Source organism: Schistocerca nitens, chromosome 10 (genome assembly GCF_023898315.1).
Source record: "Schistocerca nitens isolate TAMUIC-IGC-003100 chromosome 10, iqSchNite1.1, whole genome shotgun sequence".
Lineage (NCBI taxonomy): Eukaryota > Metazoa > Arthropoda > Insecta > Orthoptera > Acrididae > Schistocerca > Schistocerca nitens.
The window spans coordinates 55866859-55880533 of NC_064623.1; the positions used below are offsets into that span (position 1 = coordinate 55866859).

Below are 13675 nucleotides of genomic sequence, written 5' to 3' on the forward strand. Positions count from 1 at the left end.
TGTGTTAGACACACATCTCATCTTTGTAAATACTGGGTGATTCAGCTGTCTCTACTGTGGTTGTTTTGTGCAACCCACACTATCACATCTGGCCTTCAAAAACCATACAAGTGATTTTCACATTCTCGCTACATGCGAACTATTAATCCTAGAGAAAAAAATGAACAAGAATACGTTTTCACTACAGGCTGTAGTTTTCAACTTACTCAAGGAAAACTTACAAAAGTGACCTTCAGACCCAACTCCACCCCCACACTCAGTATGTAGTTCACGGCATTCCCTCCTAACATTGTACAAACATTTGCGAATGCGTAAATTACATCCTACAATGACTTTTTTGTCTTCACTGACTGGCCTTATTATGCCACTCACTCAGTCGAGCACTTACAAATTGTAAAACCGACAGTCATGTTTATTTCATCTACCAATTTTGTGAATTCTAGCAGCATAAAATAAACAATGGTGACTGGAATTTGATAGTAGGAAAAGGGAGAGAAGGAAATGTAATAGGTGAATATGGGTTGGGGGTAAGAAATGACAGAGGAAGCTGCCTGGTAGAATTTTGCACAGAGCATAACTTAACCATAGCTAACACTTGGTTCAAGAATCATAAAAGAAGGTTGTATACATGGAAGAATACTGGAGATACTAGAAGGTATCAGATAGATTATATAATGGTAAGACAGAGATTTAGGAACCAGGTTTTAAATTGTAAGACATTTCCAGGGGTAGATGTGGACTCTGACCGCAATCTATTGGTTATGAACTGTAGATTAAAACTGAAGAAACTGCAAAAAGGTGGGAATTTAAGGAGACCGGATAAACCGAAAGAACCAGAGGTAGCAGAGAGCTTCAGGGAGAGCATAAGGGAACAATTGACAGGAATGGGGGAAAGAAATACAGTAGAAGAAGAATGGGTAGCTTTGAGGGATGAAGTAGTTAAGGCAGCAGAGGATCAAGTAGGTGAAAAGACGAGGGCTTGTAGAAATCCTTAGGTAACAGAAGAAATACTGAATTTAATTGATGAAAGGAGAAAATATAAAAATGCAGTAAATGAAGCAGGCAAAAAGGAATACAAACGTCTCAAAAATGAGATCGGCAGGAAGTGCAAAATGGCTAAGCAGGGATGGCTAGAGGACAAATGTAAGGATGTAGAGGCTTATCTCACTAGGAGTAAGATAGATACTGCCTACAGGAAAATTAAAGAGACCTTAAGAGAAAAGAGAACCACTTTCATGAATATCAACAGCTCAGATGGAAACCCAGTTCTAAGCAAAGAAGGGAAAGCAGAAAGGTGGAAGGAGTATATAGAGGGTCTATACAAGGGCGATGTACTTGAGGACAATATTATGCGAGTGGAAGAGGACACAGATGAAGATAAAATGGGAGATATGTTACTGCGTGAAGAGTCTGACAGAGTACTGAAAGACGCGAGTCGAAACAAGGCTCCGAGAGTAGACAACATTCCATTAGAATTACTGACAGCCTTGGGACAGCCAGTCCTGACAAAACTCTACCGTCTGGTGAGCAAGATGTATGAGACAGGCGAAATACCATCAGACTTCAAGAAGAATATAATAATTCCAATCCCAAAGAAAGCAGGTGTTGACAGATGTGAAAATTACCGAACTATCAGTTTAATAAGTCAAAGCTGCAAAATACAAATGCCAATTCTTTACAGACAAATGGAAAAACTGGTAGAAGCCGACCAGAGGGTAGATCAGTTTGGATTCCGTAGAAATATTGGAACACGTGAGGCAATACTGACCCTACGACTTATCTTCGAAAATAGATTAAGGAAAGGCAAACGTACGGTTCTAGCATTTATAGACTTAAAGAAAGCTTTTGCCAATGTTGACTAGAATACTCTCTTTCAAATTCTGAAGGTGGCAGGGGTAAAATACAGGGATCGAGAGGCTATTCACAAACAGAAACAAGATGGCAGTTATAAGAGTCGAGGGGCATGAAAGGGAAGCAGTGGTTGGGAAAGGAGTGAGACAGGGTTGTAGCCTCTCCCTGATGTTATTCAATCTGTATATTGAGCAAGCAGTAAAGGAAACGAAAGAAAAATTCGGAGTAGGTATTAAAATCCATGGAGAAGGAATAAAAACTCTGTGTTTCGCCAATGACATTGTAATTCTGTCAGAGACAGCAAAGAACTTGGAAGAGCAGTTGAATGGAATGGACAGTGTCTTGAAAGGAGGATATAAGATGAACATCAACAAAAGCAAAACGAGGATAATGGAATGTAGTCAAATTAAGTCGGGTGATGCTGAGGGAATTAGATTAGCAAATGAGACACTTAAAGTAGTAAAGGAGTTTTGCTATTTGGGGAGCAAAATAACTGATGATGGTCGAAGTAGAGAGGATATAAAATGTAGAATGGCAATGGCAAGGAAAGCGTTTCTGAAGAAGAGAAATTTGTTAACATCGAGTATAGATTTAAGTGTCAGGAAGTCGTTTCTGAAAGTATGTGTATATTTGTATGGAGTGTAGTCATGTATGGACATGAAGCATGGACGATAAAAAGTTCGGACAAGAAGAGAATAGAAGCTTTCGAAATGTGGTGCTACAGAAGAATGCTGAAGATTAGATGGACAGATCACAGAACTAATGAGCAGGTATTGAATAGAATTGGGGAGAAGATGACTTTTGTGGCACAACTTGACTAGAAGAAGGGATCGGTTGGTAGGACATGTTCTGAGGCATCAAGGGATCACCAATTTAGTATTGGAGGGCAGTGTGGAGGGTAAAAATCGTAGATGGAGACCAAGAGATGAATACACTAAGCCGATTCAGAAGGATGTAGGCTGCAGTAAGTACTGGGAGACGAAGAAGCTTGCATAGGCTAGAGTAGCATGGACAGCTGCATCAAACCAGTCTCATGACTGAAGACCACAACAACAACAACAACAACAACAACAAAATAAACAATTACACCATTGTATTTTTCAAGTCTTCTCACTGCAAAACTACTGTGTGCGTAAGGGTAAGTTTGGACTGAATTGTAAATTTCATTAGTTTTAGTGTAGTGTTTACAAAAATCATCTCTCTTTCCTTATCCTCAGAGGCACATTTCAATTAATAGTGTTAATGAAATAAGAGACTATGCTGGTGGCATAACAGCCCAATCAAGAGAGACCAAAAATGGTCGAAAATCAGGACCAGTTAGTGAAGCTGGATATTTTGTAGAGTGGTAGGAGGGAATGCCACAAACAACATACTAGAAATCCTGACTGGTGAGGTATGAGTGCGGTAGTTGAGGTGCATTTGGAGGTCACTTTTGTATGTTTCTCTTGAGTAATGCAAAAACTGCGGCCTCTGTGAAAAATATACCAGCACAAAATTTAACTATGTTACATTTCTTACAAAAACATCCTAGTCATTTTATCCTGCAGGACAACTAGTTAGCACACAGAGAGCAAAGAATACGAAAATCTTGGGTGTGGGTTTTGAAGGCCAGATATAATATTGTGGGTTTCATAAAACAACATTGGTAGGAGCAGCGGACGCATCCTGTACACAGTGTGAAGTTGGTGTATGTTCTTTGTAACAGTACCTACACTAAATTTTCAGTATTTGTCATTGCAGATATTTAATGACAGAAGTGCTAACAAAATATCCTGTAAGTTATTACCTTTCTGGTAACTTATATTCTATTTACTCACTGCTTTCCACTTTAACTTAAAGAACTCATGTGCTGAATATCTAATATACAAGGGGATTTTCAACAAGTAAAGCAACACCTTTTTTCTGGAAGCATTTCGGTGTTATACAGGATTCCCATAAACCATACTATTCTCCACTCTTTTGGCTAAAAAACTCTATTTGTCAACATAATGTCTGTTCAATGCGACGGCCTTTCACCACTCTATGGGAAGGCACGTATGCCCACATAGTAACATACCATTCTATGATTGAAGTCGGAGGCAACATCTTGCTCTCCATCATCCACATACTGCTTCCTTCATTAGGCGAAATACTGCTTGCTGCAGAGTGCAACCTTCATTGGACTAAAAGATGGTCCTTTGTTGCTCTTTATGGTCATCCGTTAGGCGGTGAGGAACCTAGTTGGCTAAAACCTTTGAGTATCCCAACCAGTGGACGAGAGTGAAAGCACTACCGACAGAGTCGTCCAGTTCACTGAGGGATTCGACTGTGGTCTGTGTGGTTGACCAGCACACGTGTGATCGGACAGGTTTGCACGACACTTGCAATAATGACAGACACCTTGCCCAATGATTCATTGTGCTTTTGTTGACTGCCAGGTCTCTGCAGAATACCTGCAATGCTTTGGTTTGCCAGCAAATAAAAAGTACTTTGCTTGGAATGCACCTCCGTCACAGAAGCCATTTTGAAGGCTACATAAAGCAATGCCACTTATCAGAACTTTATGAAACTACAGAGGCTGAAGTGAGAGTATTTCACAATGTCCCACAACAAACCGTGCATTTGTTTTACACCCGAAATTGACCGAGGAAAGAAATGTGTTGCATTACTTATTGAATGCCCCTTGTAGTTTCATATAAAGCTTTTAGAAGGGTATTTGAAAATTGCCCAAGGCCAAAACTGTATAACAGTGTGAAAATAAAATGAAAATTAACACCTGCAGGCATAAAGTATTAAAGAAATAAAAAAGTTGTGTTTATTGTTTCTCATCTGTTAACATTATGGGCATAAATATTCCTAAATACTAATTAAAATCAAATGCAATGACATTATCAATCATAGTGAGATCTAGATTTCCCCGCAAACAGTCAACTGTCAGAGAAGAACCAATTTAAATGCTTAACAACTGTAAGGTAAAACTGCAAGATTTCTCTGCTGAGTTTGGAACTTTATAAACTTAATAGGCTGACAAGTCTGCCATAGCCTGAGTACAAATTTTGTCAATTTTCTATTAGAAATGAAATGTTATATGTACTGCTGCAGTAGGCTGTGTGACACGATGCCAGACAGTTTCTGTATGGTGGGCGGAGCTGCTTCACGTCTACAATACGATTTTGTAAATGTCTCTATGGCACATCTCTTTGTAGGTCTGTAGATGGCTATTGTTTTTGCCTACAGTCATTTGCACTTCACAGTTGAAAGCTCTCAAAAGTGCTGCGAGGTGCAGGGGATTTCCCTAAGCTGACAACTGTAGGAGTGTCTTTGCAGCAAAGAATAAATGTGTTAAAACTTCACGCAAAATGTGGTAGTTTTTCATGCATCCCACTGATTATGACCTCAAATCCCCCTAACTATGTTAAGTAGGTGTTTCTTACCCCCAGAGTGACTATTGCCTGGCAGTAAGGGATGTGTGTACCAAGTTTGGTTGACATCAGTCCAGTGGTTTGGGAGCAGATGTGAAACATCCATAGACACATACTTATATACATCCATTTTTATAACAAATATGGATTTTAGAATGATGATGATTGACAGTGCAACTAACTATGGGTCAAGAAACGGGCTGCCTAGGAAGGGAAACATATTTATTTCCCAGTTTACATACTATGTCTGTTTTCCATTTCTGTGTAGCAGATTTTTGAAGCACGAAGCAGGATTGTCACACTTCACTAAAATTATAGAGCAGCAATTTGTCATTGTGTTAAAGGTAGCAATGCTTGAACATTATTCCAGCATAAGAGCTTTACTGTGTCTAGCAGATTTATACATAATTCTAAGTCGGTGTCTATTTACCGAAAACATTTGGGTGGTCTCTCATATTTTGGCGGTAGACAGATGTGAATTGCGCCGACGGGGTGAGGTGCTTCCATGTTATCCACTCCAAATATACTTTTTGCCTCGATTTCGGGACTCTCCGAAGGAGCAATATTCAAGATAACTGACAATCCCTTCTTCAAGTTACCCACAGACAAAGACTGCAGCAGTCTAACAAATATGAGCACACAGAGTATACAACAAATATGAGAAACATAATGGGACATGTGAGACAAGCACATTACATGAAAGAATTGTCTGAAATGAAACTAGAAACAAAGACTGAAAAAAAATTCCAGTCAAAACACAGCAGCAGCAGATCGAGAGAGAAAGGTTTCATGTCATCTATCTCTGTATCAGCCTACCTGGTTTGTGTCCCTTTGTTCATTATCCATAAACGTCCAACTCACCCCAAAACTCTCCTCTCCCTTAACAATATTTTAAAAAATTAGATGGGTGGTCTCTAGCTCAATCTAATTTGAGTGTCTCACAGTTTGACGACAACCTAGAACTGCGTGCAATCGCTAACCGAGAGGCCACTTCCTAGCGAAATTATTACAGAAGAGGAATAGAAATTGGTAGACAGAGCCAATGCACCTGCACCCTTGCCCCCAGTTAATCCCCTCTGCTGTCACACCATATGCGGCAGCAACAATTAAATAAAACTATGCAAGCTTTCAGTCGCACATCCATTGTTTCAGTTTAGCTTTCAATTTACATGTACAGAGTTGAACGTGTTTACGACGTTTAGTGTGTTAACATGTTGTGTGCAATGCCACCCGAAAAAAGAAATGTCATTTCGTGGATAGCTGATCATCCTGGAACATTTACATATGAAAGAATTGTTTTACATTGTCAATTTTGCGAGAAAAATGTTTCATGCAAAAAAAGTTTCAAATAGTCCAAAATGTCAAGACAAGTCTTCATATAACAGGAATGTAGAAGAAAGGACCACGACAACAACAGACAAGAGCAAGTTGCAGTAGCAGGGATTTGTCCAAAGGTAACCAAAAAGTCAATTTAAACATGTATCTCTGTGAAGCATTCATTGCAAGCAATATTCCTCTTCAGAAACTTACAAACCCTATCCTCAAAGGCTTCCTGTGCAAATATTGCTAAAATACATCAGATGAACCAACACTGCGAAAATTACATACCGACGATTTATGTAAATGTTCTGGAAGAAATATGCAATGAACTCAAGGACAGCACTATCTCGATTTCTGTTGGCGAAGCTCCAGACACTTGTGGCCATTACATTGCAAATTTAATTGTTGGTGCTTTTAAAGAACAGCCTCCTCCTACCTATTCAGCAGTCTGCAAAGAACTTGAAAAAGTAAATCATTCTATGATTGCCAGATTTGTGAATGAGGGTATTAGAAAAATATATCCAGAATTTTCTGCAGATGAAAGGGTGTTTGTGTTTATTTCAGATGCTGCTGCGTATATGATCAAAGCAGGAAGAGCCCTCCGAGTATTTTATCCCATTTCGATTTATGTGACGTGCTTTGTTCATGGAGTACATCTCCTTGCTGAAGAAGTACATTCCACTTTTGTGAATGTAAATAAAATGACTTCGTCCACAAAGAAAGTGTTTCTAAAGGCTCCTGCTCACATCAGGACTTACAAAGAAAAACTATCGAATGTGCCTTTACATTCCGAACCAGTGGTAACTCGGGGTATGTGGGTCGAAGATGTGTTGTTTTACAATGAACATTTCGAGGCCATTAGAGGGAGAGTAAATGACTTCGATAATGCAGAGGCTTTGGCAGTTTACCAGTGCAAGGAAGCTTTTAATGATTCCGGTATTAAAAAAGACATTGCTGTGATTAGCACTCATTTTTCCCACATACCTGCAAGTGTTAACAAGTTTGAAACTCCATGTTTGGCATTGAATGAATCTATTCAGTTAATGAATAAAATTATTCTAGTGAATTCCTTTTTGGCAGAGGTATTCCCAAGAAAACTTAAAGAAAAGCTTGAAAACATTTTAAACAATAACCCAAGCTCTGAACCCTTGTGCCAAATTGATAATTAATGGGATGGGTGAACTTTTACCAGAAACAATAAGTGCCAACATAGCACCCAAATTCAAATACTGCCCAGTTACCTCAGTTGATGTAGAATAGTGCTTTTCTGTTTATAAAAATGTGTTGAGTGATGGAAGACACAATCTTACTACTGAACATTTGGAACTGTACTTGGTCGTTTATGTTTACAATAGCAGAAAAATGTAAAATAAATTATAAATGATGCTTTGGTCCAATAGCACTAATTAAAAGTTTACACTGTTCAAAAAAATTCATGATTGTATGTTGAAGCTTCCTGGCAGATTAAAGCTGCGTGCTAGACCGAGACTTGAACTCAGGACCTTTGCCTTCACAGGAGAGCTTCTGTAAAGTTTGGAAGGTAGGAGATGAGGTACTGGCAGAAGTGAAGCTGTGAGGAGGGGGCGTGAGTCGTGCTTGGGTAGCTCAGTTGGTAAAGCATTTGCCCGCGTAAGGCAAAGGTCCCAAGGTTGGTCCGGCACACAGTTTTAATCTGGCAGGAAGTTTCATACCAGTGCACACTCCACTGCAGAATGAAAATCTCATTCATGATTGTATGTTTTTTTTTAAATAAAATATTATGCAGTTTTTGAGCGTGCCCCTGCGCGTGCGATATTTCTCAAATTTGGTCCTGTACATATCGACTGCGGCTCACTCGCATCACATCGGCTTGTTACTGACAACAATAGCAAAGAAGGAACAATTCTTGAAACACAGTATGTATCCCCACTTTCCAACTTTTTAGACAATAATCCCAGAAAGACCCCCTTCCTAAACTCTATCAGAAAGTATTCAGAAAATATCAGTGTTCTAAATGTACCGATTTTTTGTATGGTTGGTGCTCATCCTCGTAATTGATAAGTACAGGTTCAACTTTCAGATATAATGCACGCAGCAACTACCATATTTTTTAATTATTTGATCTAGCATATTTCAACACTTTTCATGCATTTTAAAGTATTTTTCATGCATATTTTAAGGTTTTTATGATGCACATAATCCAGTCTCTAGTGATAATGCTGTAATTCTAAATACTATTAACAAGTAGTATGAGCAATTTAAAAGTGGAAATGAGTTTTTAGAGGATGGGCAATATTAGGGACTTCATTGACCTCAAAAGACAGAAGAAAATTGGTAAAAATTGTTCATACAAGGCTGTGAAAAGTATTTTAACCAATAATTTGCAAATGACGTAAGTGCGTGCAAAATTTGTTTCCAGACTTTTGAGTGATGAACAGAAGGAGAAATCTTATGTCACTGTGCATGGATGTGAACGATCATCTCCATTCAGATCCAGGATTCATGTCCAAAATCACAACTGGAGATGAAACTTGGGCCTGTGGATTCAATCCTGATACGAAAATTCGGAGTTCCCATGAAAAACTAGTGAATCTCACTGACCTAAAAATGCCCATCAGTCAAAATTGAATATCAAGGTCGTGCTCATTGATTTTTCCAATGCTGAGGGTCTAATGGAATCAGAGTTTGTTCCAAGGGGAACAACTGTAAAGGCTGAATTTTACAAGGGCATACTGCAATGTTTGTGAAACGATGTACCAAGGAAGAGACCAGAAAAATAGGCAAACAGCTTTCTTCTTCATCACAATAACAAGTCGTATCACATCTTGCTTTTCATTTGTAAGTTTTTGCTGGAAAAAGTGTTCCTGTCTATCAATGTACATCTTACTCAACAGATTTAACACCATGTGACTTCTGGTTCTTCCCAAAAACTAAAACCACACTTAAAGGAAAATGTTTGGACGCCATTCCTGACACAGAGGGCCAGGACAGAGCAGCTGAATGTCCTTCCAACAGAAGCCTTCCAGAAATATTTTCAGTCATAGATTCAATGTTGGGATAATTGTATTGCATGCCAAGGACAGTACTTTGAAGGAGATTCAATCAAATTCCATGTAAGCTTATTATTCTGTTTCTAACAACACCATTCACGGTATTTTTTTTATCACACCTTGTATGACACATCACAGAAGTTTATGAGACTTACACTGTTCTGGATGTAGATTTGCTGCAACATTTGAGTCCAAATTTTCCTCTATCTTTATTTGCTTACAAGGTAGCAACTAGACGATGGCATTACACTGTAACGTAGATACTTCAGTGATTGATATAGTCTAATTGTCTGAATAGCGCAGTCTAGATCATGATTTTATTTATTTTTGATGGCCAATTCCAGCCAGTATAGGCCCTTCAGATCTACATACAACATGGATGTCCAACAAAATTTTTAGTACAGGGTGCAAGATTTAAAAAATTGCCAGTTTTGACATAACTGATCCGGCTAGTTTGAAACTGAGCTTTGGTCCAAAAAGTAAACCAGACAAGAAGTATGCAAAGCTGTTTGTATCTCCAAGTGATTGTCAGTTATCCAATTGGTATATTTAAGGTAGAGCACATGTGATACTCAAAACACTAAGTATTTCTATAGCAGCCTACATACAAAGTACATCTTTTTGTGTTATTAAAATGAATATGCATGGGATCTTTTTGAAACAAACCATCAGAAATTACAACCTCATATGATTAAATCCAGGTATGCAAAAAGTTATTAAATAAAATTTGAAAATGTTCACAAGCACTCCCTTAATGTTGGGTTGAAACTGAAAATTAAAAATCTGAAATAGGAGAAAAGTAATGACAATTCAGAATTGTTGGATATCTCAAAAATGGAGAAACAGGGAATACACATTTAAAAACAGTCTTACTAAACTTAATGCCACCTAAAAACTGCTTCTTACAGAATTTCATATCAGAGCACATTAATTGTTACTGTATTACTTTTACACTTTCTATACTTTTATTTTACGTTTCTCGCCACAGAGGAGGCACTGAGCTGTTATTCCATCCCGAACTTTCTCTCGTTTTATTTTATGTTTAATTGCGTCCTCAGTCCTGCACCATTTTAATGCTGACTGGCACAGCTGAAGTTGAAAATCAATGTGTTCTGAAAGAACATTTTTTGGGTTCGTTAACTGAACTGTAGCCCAGGGCCAATATACGACAAGATGAACATGGTATGTCTCCCAAAATTGCCCTTAAATTGGCCAGCATAACTGGCTTAATAGATTATGACTGAACTAAGATGGTCCTTGTCTCTCTAGCTTGACAAATTATTGTGCAGCTATGCCAACAGGGATGCACAACTCTTGGTTCTATGACCGCATACTGTACTGTATTACATGTCCCAAAGAGTTGTGAAAGCCCAAATTCGTGGAGGAATATCTTTACAACCTTGAAATTTTAATATGTTTACCCCTTTCTTCTAGAGCATAGAATGGCATTTTCTTTTAGTGATTGATTCATTTGGGGTCTTAGAATAAGTATAACTGTACATATCTACATGGATGTATCTACAACATCTATTAAAACAGCTCTGATGGGTAATACTAAATGTAGAATGGGCAAGTCATGATAGACTTCCTTCATTCACAGAACCTGTAGAGCACTGTTGTGATTCCGTTGTGAAGCAAGGGGAGGGGACATCCTCAAGGGAATTGTGGAATGTTGATGGGTATATGTACTGCTGCCATTTTGTGAAGTGCTGGGAATCAGTATGTGAGTGTTTCGGATCAGTCCTTCCTGCAACTCAATAAGAGCAGTATGAGGAAGCCACAGAGAAAAGATTGAGGGCTTTACTTCATCACTATTCCATAAAGGATTGCTTCCATCTTGAAACTGCAGTCACACCAATGAACCTACATAATTTCCCATGAACTGTGTAACAACCAGAAAAAAATAAACATATATAGTAATTGCATAAGCCACATTATTTCCTGTCATGTTCAACTACATTAAATTTGCAGTTTTTGAGTAACAATCATTTCCAGAAATTCTTTAGTCAGTAAGAAGCCTGTATCCAGATACTAGGAGGGGGCAAAGTTTTCGTGTAACATGAGATTCTTCCAGATAGTGTGTTCCACTACTATTCTCTTAAGCCAACAAAAGATGTTTGTGTGAGTTGAAGACTTATTTTTAGGTAGTTAGTAAAGCGAGACCATCCCACTGTATGTGCTTTTGCTGAAATACGTGAAAAGATGATGAAAGAAGCGTGGGCACTGGGCACTGACAAAGCATGATGGTGATCAAGCATCTCCACCTGCTGTGCTTCAGCGTCATGGTTTGGCGCTGTTTTGGCAAGCAGAACAAGACACGGTCTACAGTGTCAACAGCAAAAAAGGCAACTGATATGTTCAGGTCTTAAATGTCTTTTCAATACATTCTCATACATGATGTTACGAAAGTCACTTGGTTTATGTTGTTCTGGCTTACGAAAGATCTTACGGGTCTCAACTTTCTGCGGAAGGAAATGATGTCTACGTGGCCAGGAAGAGAGGCAGGTTCACATCATCAAGAAATCTAGAAGAAGGTGACCATGAACATTGAAGAAGGTGGAGGGGACTTGAAGCTACATGGGTGACACACTGATAATGAAGTGAAAGCCACACAAAACTTGTGTCTAACTTCAAATGTGTGCCGTCAGCCCCCCCCCCCCCCCCCCCAATGCAACAGTTGCTGCAAAGAGTTTTTAGATCTGAAGGTGGTCTATACCAGCTGAAAAGCTTGCATCGAAAATAAATGAAGTTTTGATTTAGACTGTGTTATTCAATCAAAGTAACAACTCTCTTCTTTACAATAGTAAATAGACATTTTAATACTTTTTAGGTGACACACACAGCACCCCTTCAGAAGGTGCGGATTCTACTGTCAAAAAATTGTCCAGACTAAGTATTAATTCACTGTGCTGCTATGGAGTACCTGCAAAGTAACAAGATATCAGGACAGATACTTGTTGGTAGCCTTTTTCTTCTTTTCTGGAGCACTGATATTTTACGAGGATATCCGTTTATAGATGTGATCTATGGATGAATATAGTATTTTGATGCAAACAAACAAAATACTGAGTTTCAACATAAAACATTTTTGTGGCTTCCTAGCTTTATATCCAAGGCCATAAAAATAAGAGAGAATTGTACATTTAAATTAATATAATATGTACAAAAATAGATGGACAACATAGTTAGCCTGATGGGCAATGAGGAATCTATGCAATAAAATTTTCAAGGGCTATTTGCTATACGTCCATGACATTTTGGAAAGCATGTGCCCACCTCCCGATTTCTGCTAATGCCTTCCAGAAGATGTAAGGAGAGTGTATGCCATATGAAATGATCAGAGCACACTACAAATTTTTGGCTATGGGCACACAAAAATTTTACTGTATTAATGTTTTGCAAAAACCTTCATCTGTATATAAAAGATCAATGACTATACTATGAAGCTTTTTTTAGTGCACAAAGTATCATGAACAGTACAATTGATCATTGCCAACAGTAACACATTGTGTGAATTCACAGCCATTTTTATATGTATGGCACGCTGTTTCGAGCAGATACACAACGGCTCTTTAAGTGAACAGTAGTTGTTCGACTTAGAAAAGATCTTCATAAATACAGCCCTAGTGGAAATGTGCCATCACTCAGTAAATTTACTGTTCCTCATTGAGTTATATTTTCATCACACACTTCATGCAAAAGCTAATAATGCTGTTTATTATGGTTTTAGCCGTCTGTTACGGTTATGTAAAATGCAGCTGCATGAGTGGTTGCCTATCTCCCCCACTGTTCTTGTTGTTATTGAAACTATACTGTTTCTTGATTTCACTCATATGTACACTACTTAATAAAATTAAATAGTTCAGAAATTGGCACACAATTCCACTGTCACATTTTTACATGCACCATAAACATGGTGCATACACAAAGAAAAAAGCAAAGCCATGAGAAGTGAAGCACAAGGTGATTAACAGATAAGCAGAGGACAATATCACAGTACATAAATACGCAGATACAATCAACAACACTCACTGAAAATGTAATTTATAAGGGTGATCAAAAATAAACTTCACG

General features: G+C 38.3%; 1 protein-coding gene across 1 annotated transcript in view; it reads right to left on the minus strand.

The window, feature by feature from the left end:
- LOC126209861 (mucin-17) overlaps window positions 1-13675 on the minus strand; it is a 154312-nt gene that overhangs the window by 97437 nt on the left and 43200 nt on the right. The window lies entirely within an intron of this gene.